The 13,367-nt window shown below is 40.8% G+C and overlaps 1 long non-coding RNA gene across 1 annotated transcript in view; it reads right to left on the bottom strand.

The window, feature by feature from the left end:
* Positions 1–2,004: 2,004 nt before the first annotated feature.
* LOC138784402 (uncharacterized) overlaps positions 2,005–13,367 on the bottom strand; it is a 61,478-nt gene continuing 50,115 nt past the window's right edge. Inside the window, exons 2-3 of the long non-coding RNA XR_011361836.1 lie at positions 7,382–7,490; positions 2,005–2,594 (exon numbers count right to left, since the gene is read on the bottom strand). This is a non-coding gene — a long non-coding RNA (uncharacterized lncRNA). The remainder of the gene's footprint in view (positions 2,595–7,381; positions 7,491–13,367) is intronic.

Below are 13,367 nucleotides of genomic sequence, written 5' to 3'. Positions count from 1 at the left end.
CTCTCTTTCTCCAGCTTGTGTTAGCTATCCTTACCCTGTGTGAGCTTTCTATTCCCAATGTCAACTTCCTGAGTCTATGTGTATACCCTCCTTCGCATTGCTTTTTCTAAGGGCTCGTTCCCACTGAGGAAAGGTAGCGGAATTCCGCGACGGAATTGTCCGCCGCGGAATGCCGTTAGCCTCCCGCTCATAATGGGAGTCTATGGGAGGCGCGCGCTCCTGCCCTGTCCGCGCTGAAGAATGGTTCATTCTTCAGCGCGGACAGGGCAGGAGCGCGCGCCTCCCATAGACTCCCATTATGAGCGGGAGGCTAACGGCATTCCGCGGCGGACAATTCCGTCGCGGAATTCCCCTACCTTTCCTCAGTGGGAACGAGCCCTAAGACTAAGAACCTTATTATATGGCCCGATAGTCTATGTAAGCAAGCGCTTATCAAGCCTATTGTGCAGCAAAAACTGTATATATATCGTTAATGATGTCCATGCAGCCGTTTTAGAGTAAAATAATAAAGTTTCTTCCTGGCTTCTGCCCACTGCCCACAACCGCCACAAGAACTGCAGAGCCGCTCTCTTGAAATGAAAGGCCACTCAGTCAGTCACTTGCCGCAGTGCTGTTCCGTCTCGGCCAGCGATTGGCTGAGCGGCCTGTCACTTCAGAGACAAGTGATGACGTTCCAGCGGTGGCTGCGGGCAGCGGGCAAAAGCCAGGAAGATACCAGAGAGTGGGCAGAAGCATTAGGGGGCATAAAAAGGTATTTATGAACTTTATTATTTATTTTATTATCAGCTGTCGGCCGTGCATTGCTATTACATAGTGATACACAGTCATGACCGATGATTTTTAGGAAAGCCCAAAAGACACGATCAATGATCATTGTTGTCGGCTTATTGTTGTCTTTATTACATGGAGCGATAATCTGCCGAATCGGCCTGATTCGGCAGATTATCCTTCTATGTAATAGGGCCCTAAAGGTCCCCATACACTTTATACTAACATTGGCCAATTCCGCCACTGACGACAGGTTGAATGGCACTTAGTGTTGAATGAGCACTTCAATACTTGAATACTCGTTAGTCGAGTCAAGTATTTTTCAAAGCTATACATCTCATTAAACACATTTGCATACATTTATAGAGACTAGTGTACCGGGCTAAGACGGTATTCCCATCTCATAATCATCAAGTCCTTCATCAAAGGTATGTCCAAAGTATTTTCTGATGTATACCTCCAATGGAAAGCTGTTTCATATCCCACTGTATAGGCATACTGTGGTATATGTAGTCCATACTATATAATGTCGTTGTTACAGAATGCCTCTATGTTGGATACAGTAAAGAAAGGTATGCTGACACACATCTTCTTGGCATATGGCATCCACCAGGTCAATAGACCGAATAGATATTCAGTGTTTACTGCACCATACACCAAACACAGTGTTAAAATGTCATATGAACAGAACCTTGCATTTTTTTTTCACAAGGCAGCGTATAGTATTATTGTATAATACTATAATTACTACCACTTTGTTGTATATATTTGTATTTTATTCTGGTTTTTCCTGTATGTTGGCCCCATAACTTCAGTGTTGCTTGCGTTAAAAAAAAAATCCTTAATCCGGTTAACTCTTCACCTGAAGTAAATAGGAACTATTGTGCCACTTGATTTTTTTTTTTTCATCAGGAACTGTAGTTTATAGTTTTCTGTTTATTGAATGCATTTGCAGGTTCCCTCAGGATGTGAAATGTATGGAAATGTATGTGCATTGCTAAAGAAAGAAGTAAATTTATTCTTTCCCAACACCATGCACTTCTTTGCAGCAGAGGTTTTTAATTCAACACAGAGCTGGAATGAGATGGAGGCAATTTCTTGGTCTATATGTGTGACAAATGCTGAAAGTGGCTCAAGATTAGGAAATTATTTGAAGTATCTTTCAATTTTTTTTTATTCTTTCCCTAAACCAAAAATGCTCATTTTATTTAAGAAGAGAAGAAAAAAAAAGACATTGGGGGGGGAGGAATATTCTATAATCATATACACATAAAGGGGTTATACAAAATGTTGCCATTCAAAAATTGAAATATTTGTCGGGACGCGTCTTACGTCAGCAGCATCTTGGCGCGTTCGGAGGGGGCCATAAAACTGTTTAATTTTCTATAGCGGCACGAGCATAGATTGCAGAAAGAGCACAATCAAATATGGGAATGGAACATATATGTCTTCATATCCAAGAATTATACAGATTTAAAGCGATGGTTTCTGACCTCTCCCGCTATCATTATAATCTCATTTTATTCATAACACAGCTGCCAAGCAGAAACAATAATAAAAATATCAGTAAGGAAAATGGAAGTGCTGGCTTTAAACAAAAGACGAAGAAAAAAAAAAACCTGAAAGAGCAAGGTCAGTAGTTGAGCAAGTTTCTTTGTGTGGATAATTCCAGAATGTAAATCTTCAAAAATATATATACAGATATAGAAAGATAATTGCATTAATCTGACATGTGTGCATAAATGCCTTCCAGAGCTGGCTTGACAACCTTGAGAGTTTGCACCTGTTTTTTCTTAAGACGAAATGAGAATCATCATTATAATAACCTAAAAAAAAAAAAAAAAAACAGTAAATATGTACATACTTGCTTCCTTACATAGGCGCATGCTTAGAATTCAAGATGAGGCCTATTCGGGTTGTGCGCCTCAGTCACCTTTTCACATATCTGTTCATGTTGACAGACTATGTCATAATACATCAAGTGAAAGACCAGCACTGAAGAACAAAACTGCATTGTCTGACAGCACAAGAGAAACCGGTTGCTGTATTAAATTACCAAAAAGAGACTAGATTTTTTTTTTTTCATTCATTTATTTATTTATTTATTTTTAAGTGAGAAATGAGATTATGGGAATAAAACGCGTCGGTGTAAAATTAACATCCAGCCACCGGAGCTACGTATTATTGCCCTTTTTTTGTATGGGTCGCTTATTAATGTTTTAAGAGGTAATCTTATATAAGATCCATTGCGCTGTTACAGCCTTATTTGTCTCCTAATGTGAGACCTTGTTACGCAGCCTCGAATTTAGGCTGTAGATGAATGTACCAGATTGAATTATTTTGTGTTTCTACAGGATTATGCATATAATTTGACAAATGCTCTGTCTCCTAATCCCTCCGACGACCCCCCCTCCCCTTTTTGCAATATAAACTATGATTTTCCTATAGGCAAGCAATAGTAAAAATGTCCTAGCACCTTTCCAATTGCATTTTAAAGAACAGCAGCCTATGCAGATATGATTCATTTGGAACATAACAATACCTGGAATATATAATGTCTTTTGCAGCCCGGGGCAACATCTGCCACTTACGCATTAATTCGGTCCCTGTTTGAACACTTTCTAACATATGCACTTTCCTTTTGTCTATTATCCCGGTGCTGTGTTATTCCCAAATATTGACATCATTACTTGTATCAGCACTAAGCGCTCTGCAGTTACCAAGCCTCCTGTTCATCTCTATTTCCCTCTATTGATTGTCCTCCTTACTCCAGCAGGTAGCTGTCCTGAGGAATAGCTTCCAATGACTTTCTACGCGCAATTTACACGGAATTGTTTAAAGAAGATATTAGCTTCAATAGGAACCAGTGAACCTCATTTAGTCAATACGGCACAATTCAGCTGTTGGCACCCTGTCACATGTTAGTATTTAAAGTCAAGTACCGTACCCAATCTGCACATTAGTCTTCGTATTTGGTTTCATATTAAAATGAGACTAGACTTTCACTTTTCGTTTTATTTTTGACATCTCTCCAATACTCTTTTTACGGCACCTCAATGGACCATATGATAGTAATATTGGTTTAAGTATAAAAAAAGGGGGGGGGGTAGATTAAATGCACGATTTTGACAGTGTCCTTATATATAATAAATTCAAAGGGAAATACTGTTAAGTCAAAATGGAGTGTTTTTCATTAAGTCCAATCAAATGGTAGACAACAAAGGATCTTTTATTTGGGAATATGAAGTGAAAATGAAAACCAGAAAACCTTTTTTCTTAGAAAAGTTTGAGCTAAATTATGTTGAATGGAGGTCTAAAGATTGAACTTGGGTGTTTCTCTTGCCAGAGCGAATTAAAGTAAGATATGGTTTAAACAGGACTTTAAAAAAAAAAAATGGGGGGCGGGAGGGCTGTATACTTGCTACAGATGAAAATGCATGCAGGGAACACTTTACTAGGATTTTTTTTTTCTCCTTCCCCAATAAAGGTCACATATAAACAAATGATAAAACCTCAGATTTGCTTTCATAACCAGAAAGAGAAGGAGAATGAAGAAAAGCATTTTTATGACATAGATTCTGTGAATTATTAAAAAAAAAAAAAAAAAAGAAATTCCCACGAGGACTGTTTACCCGGCGTTTGATATTCATAAAAAAAAATTCTGAATTTGAATTAAAATGACTTATGGCTCTGGCTGTAGAACTGGAGACAAATGGCTTTTATTTGTTTGAGGGGAAAAAAAAAAAAAGCAAGTTTAAGTTTGTAAAATTAACCCGAATCACAGAAGCCATTGTGGTGGAATGATAAAACTGCATGAGGAAAGATAGCCAAGAAACATGGCTAGGGGCTGTGGTCAGTAAAGCAGAAAAAGAGAAAAGGGAAAAAAAAATAAATGAAAAACAAAAAACACCGCCTCTAACATGGTGATTTAGTCAGAAAACTAATGCATATAGAACAAATGCCAATATCAGTTAGAGGCTATGTGCTTTTTAGAGGAAAGGCTGCACATAGCAACACATGCAGAACAACCAAAGACTTTAACGTAACCAACAAGGACTGAGCACTCTGCTATTAGAGCAGCCCGGTATCTAATCCCCTGTGATACATATTAGCTTTTCTGGCTGCAGTGACAAGGTGGGACGACTCTCCCAGACCTTTACTCCACAAGTAAATTCCTGAAGGACATCCCATGGTCTGCTTTGTATTTTTTTGTTATTTTGTGATTTAACATAAGTGGTTTTAACATAGCATTGCAGTTATTTTTAGTAGGTTTAGATGATATGGACAGATCTAGCCTTAGGCAGCCACCATTTACATAAAATACATGTGTTGTGATTATTCGCTATCGTATAGCTACAGCTGTATACCTTGTCAGAAGTGAAGAAGAGCACGTCTTTAGGCTATATTCACACACAGTAAAATACCAAAATAGGATAGTCATTTTGAGTAAAAATAATATAATGTGTGAACAGGTTTAAAAAAACAAACAAAAAAAAAACAGCAGTTTTTTTGCTACAACTGGTCGTAAATAATGACTAATTATTTTGACACCTGTACTGTTTTTCTCTAACGTGTGTCCACTGAGGGTCAATTTCCCATAAACTTCAATAGGGCACATTATTATATTGAAAAGACAGCTGTATTTTTCACTAAGGCTGGGTTCACACTACGTTTTAGCAATCCGTTTTGTGCAAAAAACGGATGATAAACGGATGAAAACCAACGGATGCATGTGTGTGAATACATTTTGATACGTTTTTCCATTGAATTCCATTATAAAGAAAACGGATCAAAACGGATCCGTTTTTTTAACATACACAAAAATGTAGTCGACCTAATTTTTGTGTCCGTAAACAAAAAACGGATCCGTTTTGATTTTTTTTTTATATAATGGAATCCAATGGAAAAACGGATCAAAACGGATGCACACACATGCATCCCTTTTTTTCCATCCGTTTTTTAATTCGGATGAAAAATGGATTGAACCCAGCCTAATAATTACGGGTGTATTTTGCTTTTATTTCACCGTTTGGAAATATAGTCTAAAAAGGTACCTGTCACTATTGTTCTCTCCTCAGATCAGGTTCAGTTGCAACTGATGCCGGAAGATCGGGTTACTGTGGATACGTTGCATGTCTGGTGACTTCCATGTATAGGTCCTAATAATAACAATAGGGCTTGTGCACGGAGCATCTTCTCTGATTCTCCATTCTCTGCTTTGACTGGCTGGGGTTCATTAGCATATCCGTATTATGGATCCATTTTAATTCAGTTTCTTATTGTTAAGCATCAGTAATGCATTTAAAGGCAAAAAAGTGTTTTCAAATCAACTAGTGACAGAAAATTATATAGATCTATAAGTTACTAAATTAAAATGAAAATTAATTTCTATTTAAAAAATAAATATAATTAAAAAAAAATCAAGGCTTCCAGTACTTATCAGCTGCTGTATGTCCTGCAGAAAGTAGTGAATTCTTTCCAGTCTGACACAGTGCTCTCTGCTGCTACCTCAGTCCGTATCAGGAACTGTCCAAGAAATTCTCCACACTACCTCTTTAAAGGGAACCAATCATGCTAAAAATGTTGTTACAGCTCTAAATACATCCATATATGCCCCCAGCACTGTTTCTGGACATATAAGTAAACGCTCTGAGTTTTACTTATATGTCCCAAAAAAACTACTTTGTAAAACTCACCCATCTAGTCATGTGGGCATTCCGAAGCTCCTAAGTAGTCACAACTGGCGGGAAATCTTGTCGGCAATCAAAGTAGAGGAGCCACTGGAATCACAGAGGGGCCGTCCCTGAGCACCGACATTTCCAGGGAGGTGTAATTGCCGGCAAGATTTCCCACCAGCTGTGACTACTTAGGAGCTCCAGGCCGCCTACATGACTAGATGAGTGAGTTTTACAGTTTTTAGAGACATATAAGTAACGCTCACAGTGATTACTTACATGTCAGGTAACACAGCTGAGGGGCATATAGGGATGTATTTAGAGCTGTAAGGGGTTTTGTTCATGTTCCAGTTTTTTTTTATTTTATTTATTGTAAGCAAGTTTTATTTTTATGCAGAGTAAGGCTATGTTCACACAACGTATCTTTTTATAAAAGTACAGACATTGTTAAAGTTGGCAACAGCAATACGTATTGCGAAAAGATACGTTGCCTATTGTTCTTTGGGATTCCCGCCAGAGCGTATACAAAAAGTATACGCTCTGGCCGGGATCTCTCGCTGCACCGCAAAGAACTGACATGTCAGTTTTCTGCGGCCGCTATTCAGTGCACACTATGGAGTGAGCGGCTCCGGACGCAAGCTTCATAGCGTGCAGTGAGGAGTTCTAATGCGGCGCCAAAGATCATCTGTCTGGTACTGCAGTACCGGCCGGAATTATCTTTTCAGAGCCCGGCCGTTCCATGTGCCGGCCGTGTCACGGAACAGCCGGTTGCATACACTATGTGAACACAGCCTAAGTTTGTTTCATACACAGCATGTCCCAATGGATTTTTACTTTTTTTTGCTACAACCCTAGTTCCCTAGATTTAGGAAGTTTACTATTTGGCCTGTCCTTTTTACTTAATAGTCAGATGGGCGGAAACTTAACCTGGCACTTACCTTCCGGGCTCAGGCACCGCTGTCAGTATTGTATTAGCCAGTCCCTGCTGTGGAGCCACTTCCAGGTTCAAGGGTTGTCAAGTTTCAGGCCCCCTCCACCAACCAGTGGCTGAAATTGGAAAAATATTAAGAAACTGGCAACTTCAAACAAAATATGAAACAAAAATGCACAAAATGAGAAGACAAAAAACATGCAATTTTTTTTTTAATGACCCATATTATCAGTATCTGCTCTGTATGTTTACACAGCAATGTGAAAGGGGCCAAGCTTGTACTGACAATACATGTCAGTTCAGGCTTAGGAACCTCATGTAGGGTGACATTCTGTGTGCCTCTTAGCTCAAGAACACAACTAAGGCCTAATGCATCCTATTGTTGGGACTCCATACACCATATTGTACAGTAGGTAAAAACCATATCTACATAGAAATATTTGTTATTTTTTTCTTTCTACTTGCTAAGGCTGGATTCACACTACATTTTTGCAATCCCTTTTTCGCAAAAAACTGATGAAAAACGGATGGAAAAAGGGATGCATGTGTGTGCATTCGTTTTGATCCATTTTTCCATTAAATTCCATTTGACCACAATTTGACCATAATTTTGTGTTCGTAAAAAAAAAAAACATCTGTTCCATTTTTATAATGCATCCATTTTTTTCCATCCTTTTTCATCCGTTTTGTGCAAAAAAAGGATGAAAAAAAAACGGATTTCAAAAACGTAGTGTGAACCCAACCTAACTTGTTTATTTTATGTCCACACTACAGAGTCACAGTGGATCACCCGCCGCAGATTCCGTAGCTCGCGGCCCCGTGCATCTCCGCTGGTCCCTTGGGCTTCATTCTATAGGTTGGCAGGATCCGCCGTCCGCCTGAAGAATGAACCCACTCATTCTTCAAGCGTACAGCGGAATACGTGGTGGGGGGAAAAAAGCCTGTATTTCCACCTGCAATATCTCAGCTCCGCTGAGTTTTTCTCATGTATAACAACATATGCCAAGTATATATCAAACAAGCTGAGCAAAAATCGAAACTGCTGTATATGCAGGGAATATGAACATATAGAGTCATGTTATAGTTACAGGATGGGCAGCTATATATATATACAGTGCCACATAAATCCACGAGCAGATGTAATAAAGTGTGCCAAAAAGTGCAAAAATACAGCAATGAATGGTCATTGAACTGGTGTCTGCAATTAAATGAAATACCCTGGCATAGTAACGCACTAGCTAGTGCTTGTGATCCCGATTGTTGTGGGCTGTAAACATTGACAAATCCAGATACATCTCATCATTCATGGTGAATTACAAGCACTAGCAGCGGCCACTAGCACTTGCAATTTACTGATAATTGCAGGTCTAAGGGCGCCAAAAATTCATCTAAAACCCCCCTGCGCAGACTCGGTGCCAAACCCTGCCTTCGGTCAATTCTTTGCACAAAGGGAGGCACGCAAGACCTCTCATTCAGATAGAAGGCAGATTTTGGCGCAGGGGAGTTCGGCATGGAATTTCGGTGCAGATTCCGTAGTGTGAACGGGCCCTTAAATGAAAAATCCAGGTTCTGGCTACAATCCAGGATGGCAATGCCAGCGGCGACGTCTAGCGATTCGTGTAAGGGTCGTCTGGGCAGCTAGGAGGTGTATTTTACCATGTGGGCTGGGCCACATTGAAAATGTTTTTCAAGACTCCCGGTCTCTAATGTGGTCCTTGCCTTCACTACTTCTAGTAATTTGTTATATGGACAGGAAAAGTCTATTTAGTGGCTCATTTGTATGCTGAGTAGGCAATTACTGTCTAAACAGCAAGTAACCAGAAGAAATAAAGAAAAGGACTCCAGCAAAGACCAGGCCCAGATAAACCCTTTATGCAGACTCCAACTCTTCTCGCACTCCTCCCTCACCTGACCTTTACCATGATTCTACACCAGGCAGTTGGGAGCGGGCCTTATTTTATATTGGAATACAAGTACACTGGTCTTCATAAATGTCCTTATAAATGTTTTTATCCTTGTTTTGTGCCAAGACAAGGGCCTTGAAGCCCTGCAGGTCCCAACACATCCACTGGTGTAAGCAGATTGTCAATGTTGTCCCTTACTGCTACATATTATTTAAAAAGGAAACTTAATCTGCAAGGTTGGATATTTGGACATGTTCACATGCAGCAAATTTGTGAAAAGTACTGTAGGACATGCATGGAGTTCTGCAAGGTTTATTTAGGTGACCTGAACAAATCTGCTCTATGTCAATATACTGTAGTTGTTTTAAAAGCATTTCCTGGAGCTTGTATGCGGTCTACTATTATGTCTCAATACATACAAGTCTGTGTGGCACAATATTTTTAATACCTCATTAGGGATTGTGATTGCAAGTAGCTTTGTAATATACATGTTTCATTATTTATTTTTTGAAAGTTTTCTTTGTTTAACATTAACTCCTAGACGACCCAGGTTGTAAATGTACGTCCTGGTGCCACTAGGAAAGTTCAGAGGGCATGGTCCGATCGATGTGCATACTAGTTAGCCATTTAAATGCAGCTGTCAAAGCTGTCAGCTGCATTTAAATGGCTGCTTTAACATATATCTGGTGGTCTAGTGGGGGGGGATCAACCCACCACGATGCGATCATGGAGGAGCAGTCCCTCCATCTGGTTCGGCCGGGGGTCTGCCCTGTAATGGTGCTGAGCCCAGCTCAGCAATCTATTGTTCCTGGCTGCAGCAGTCGAGAGCAATAGATCAATGATCTGACTGAGCTATGAAATATATACATATATATATATATGTCAGGACTGTATCTTTGCGAAGCATTATGCTCCCCTCAGAGTCCAATCTAAGATATGGGGGAGCTCACCATGGTGTTACATAACAAAGGGGTGCAGCTAAGTGTCCAAAAAGACAGCCTTATAAACAATTGAAGAAAGAAAGCTGGACACTATAATACAGCGCACACCACTAAATCCAAAGGTATACAAAGTTTATTAGGACAAACACAAAAAACACCACAAAAAGCAACAATAAAATCAATTAAAAAACCACAAAGGTATATGAAAAACTAGGCAGGAGGACAGTATACTCTCCTACTTTACCAAGGAAACAAACATATTAGTAATGCTCCACATGATTAAATATGAAATTCATAAAGTGCATAAAAATGGCCGGCAATATGAAAGGAAAACAAATCTATAAATCCAACGCAATATACCATATAAAGGATCCAAAGTGCTATAGTGAAAGTGAGTAGATAAATTATATAATTATTGTAAACACCAATATGAACCTCTAATATAACAAACAATGCCCAACCATATATGCCACATGAAATAAATTACATAGGAGCAGAAACCCTGGTACAGACCCAACGCGTGTCGTCACACACAGTGACTTCGTCCCCTGACGAAGTCACTGTGTGTGACGACACGCGTTGGGTCTGTACCAGGGTTTCTGCTCCTATGTAATTTATTTCATGTGGCATATATGGTTGGGCATTGTTTGTTATATTAGAGGTTCATATTGGTGTTTACAATAATTATATAATTTATCTACTCACTTGCACTATAGCACTTTGGATCCTTTATATGGTATATTGCGTTGGATTTATAGATTTGTTTTCCTTTCATATTGCCGGCCATTTTTATGCACTTTATGAATTTCATATTTAATCATGTGGAGCATTACTAATATGTTTGTTTCCTTGGTAAAGTAGGAGAGTATACTGTCCTCCTGCCTAGTTTTTCATATACCTTTGTGGTTTTTTAATTGATTTTATTGTTGCTTTTTGTGGTGTTTTTTGTGTTTGTCCTAATAAACTTTGTATACCTTTGGATTTAGTGGTGTGCGCTGTATTATAGTGTCCAGCTTTCTTTCTTCAATTGTTTATTATGCTCCCCTCAGCTCGTGCCGTGCGGCCGAGAAGGTGCTGATTTTCTTGCATTCTGTTTCTGTGTTTTGTTTTATAGTGTGTGAACACTGGTTATTTGCTCACCTTGGGAGACACACCCGACTTCACCTGCTGAGTTCTGTCTGGCCATGTCAGGGTTAATCTGTGTTTTGGTTCTGCTGTGACTGACAGGTCTTCCTGCCAGTGGATCTGTTTTGTTCTCAGGTGTCTGTGCTTGGAGTTCAGGGGGATGGTCCAATTATGTTCTGGATCAGAACCCTGGTCTCCTATATAACTAACCTCAGTCTGGGATATCATTGCTGGTTATTGACTTTGTCTCTGCCTCCTTGTGGATTCTGTTCCTTTGAATCGCCTGACTCCTGCTTTGTATCTTTGACCTCCCTTGTTTGCTGCCTGCCCCTGACCATATTGCCTGTTTTCTTACTACGCTTTTGGATCTTGATTTTGTACTTTTGCTGCCCGACTGTTGTGACCCGGATTGTGGACTATTCTTCATTGTGTTTGTCTGTTTGTCTTGTATTTGTGTTCCACCTAGCCAGTGCAGGGACCGTCGCCCAGTTGCTTGCCGCCATCTTAGGGCAGATAGTGGCAAGTAGGTAGGGGCAGTGGGCGGGGCTGTGCTTAGGGCTCACTGTCTCTTTGTGTTTGGTGTCACCGGTTCCTGACAGAATAACCAGCCTTACTTTTTTTTTCTTCTCTCTCCCCACCTGGCTATGGACCCATGAAAGCTCTGGTTGAGCAAATGCAAAGTCTCAACCAGCTTGTTCTGGAGCTTGCGCAACGGATGCAGCAGGTAGAGTCTTTCCTGGGCCAAATGCTCTGCTATCTGCTGCTGTTCCCCCAGAACCTCCAGTGTAGCTTCCTGAAAGGTTCAAAGGCGAGAGAATGGCCTTTCGAATCTTCAGAGAGGGATGTAAGTTGTTTTTCAGACTTTGTCCCCGGTCCTCCTGGGATGAGAGCCAGAGAGTGGGCATTATTATGTCACTCCTACAAGGACCTCCGCAGGAGTGGGCCTTTTCTTTGCCTCCAGATGCCACTGAATTGTCTTCTGTGGATCAGTTTTTCTCTGCATTGGAATTACTGTATGATGACCCTGACAGGGCAGCAGCAGCTGAGAGACAGTTGACAGTTTTGAGACAGGGGAAGCGACCGGTGGAGGAATATTGTGCCGAGTTCTGACAGTGGTGCGTTCCATCCAGATGGAATGATCCTGCGCTTAGATGCAAATTTAAGCAGGGGTTATCTGATGGCATTAAGGATGCCTGGACAGGACATCCAGATCCTTCCACCCTAAAGCAGGCCATGAATTTGGCTATTCGCATATACCGTAGGCTTCGTGACAGACATAGGGAGAGAATAGGCTCTGACTCTTCTAAACACCCTGTCACCTATTCTGTCAAAAACTCTGTTGTTATCCCTGATATTCATGAGGACGAGCCCATGCAGCTGGGACAATTGGACGCCAGGACCAGGCAAGAACACCGGAGACACAACGGTCTATTTTACTACTGTGGTGACAGTGGCCATTACATCAGTTTCTGCCACAAGCGTCCCAAGCGGCAAGAAAACCTGCACCCAGATCATTGGTGTTGGTGTCCAGGTGACTCCCAGGAAGGTCACTTGGGCGCACAGGTACTCTCCGGCAAAATAAATGTTTCTAGTTCTGCTGTACCTTATTTGCCTGGTTCTGATGTGAATTCATCATGTTCTTCTGCTCGTCCTGTCAGTAGGCCTGTTCTCCATGCCATGGACTCTTCTTCTGATGAATGGGAGTCAGATGGCAATTTTCTAAGTCAAGTCCAGTCCTGTGAGGGTCCTGAGGCCCCTCATAAAAGGGGGGGGGGTGTACTGTCAGGATTGTATCTTTGCGAAGCATTATGCGCCCCTCGGCTCGAGCCGTGCGGCTGAGAAGGTGCTGATTTTCTTGCATTCTGTTTCTGTGTTTTGTTTTATAGTGTGTGAACACTGGTTATTTACTCACCTTGGGAGACACACCCGACTTCACCTGCTGAGTTCTGTCTGGCTATGTCAGGGTTAATCTGTGTTTTGGTTCTGCTGTGACTGACAAGTATTCCTGCCAGTGGATCTGTTT

Source organism: Dendropsophus ebraccatus, chromosome 2 (genome assembly GCF_027789765.1).
Source record: "Dendropsophus ebraccatus isolate aDenEbr1 chromosome 2, aDenEbr1.pat, whole genome shotgun sequence".
Lineage (NCBI taxonomy): Eukaryota > Metazoa > Chordata > Amphibia > Anura > Hylidae > Dendropsophus > Dendropsophus ebraccatus.
The sequence above is the reverse complement of the archived record's forward strand: the minus strand, read 5'-3'. Positions and strand labels throughout refer to the sequence as shown.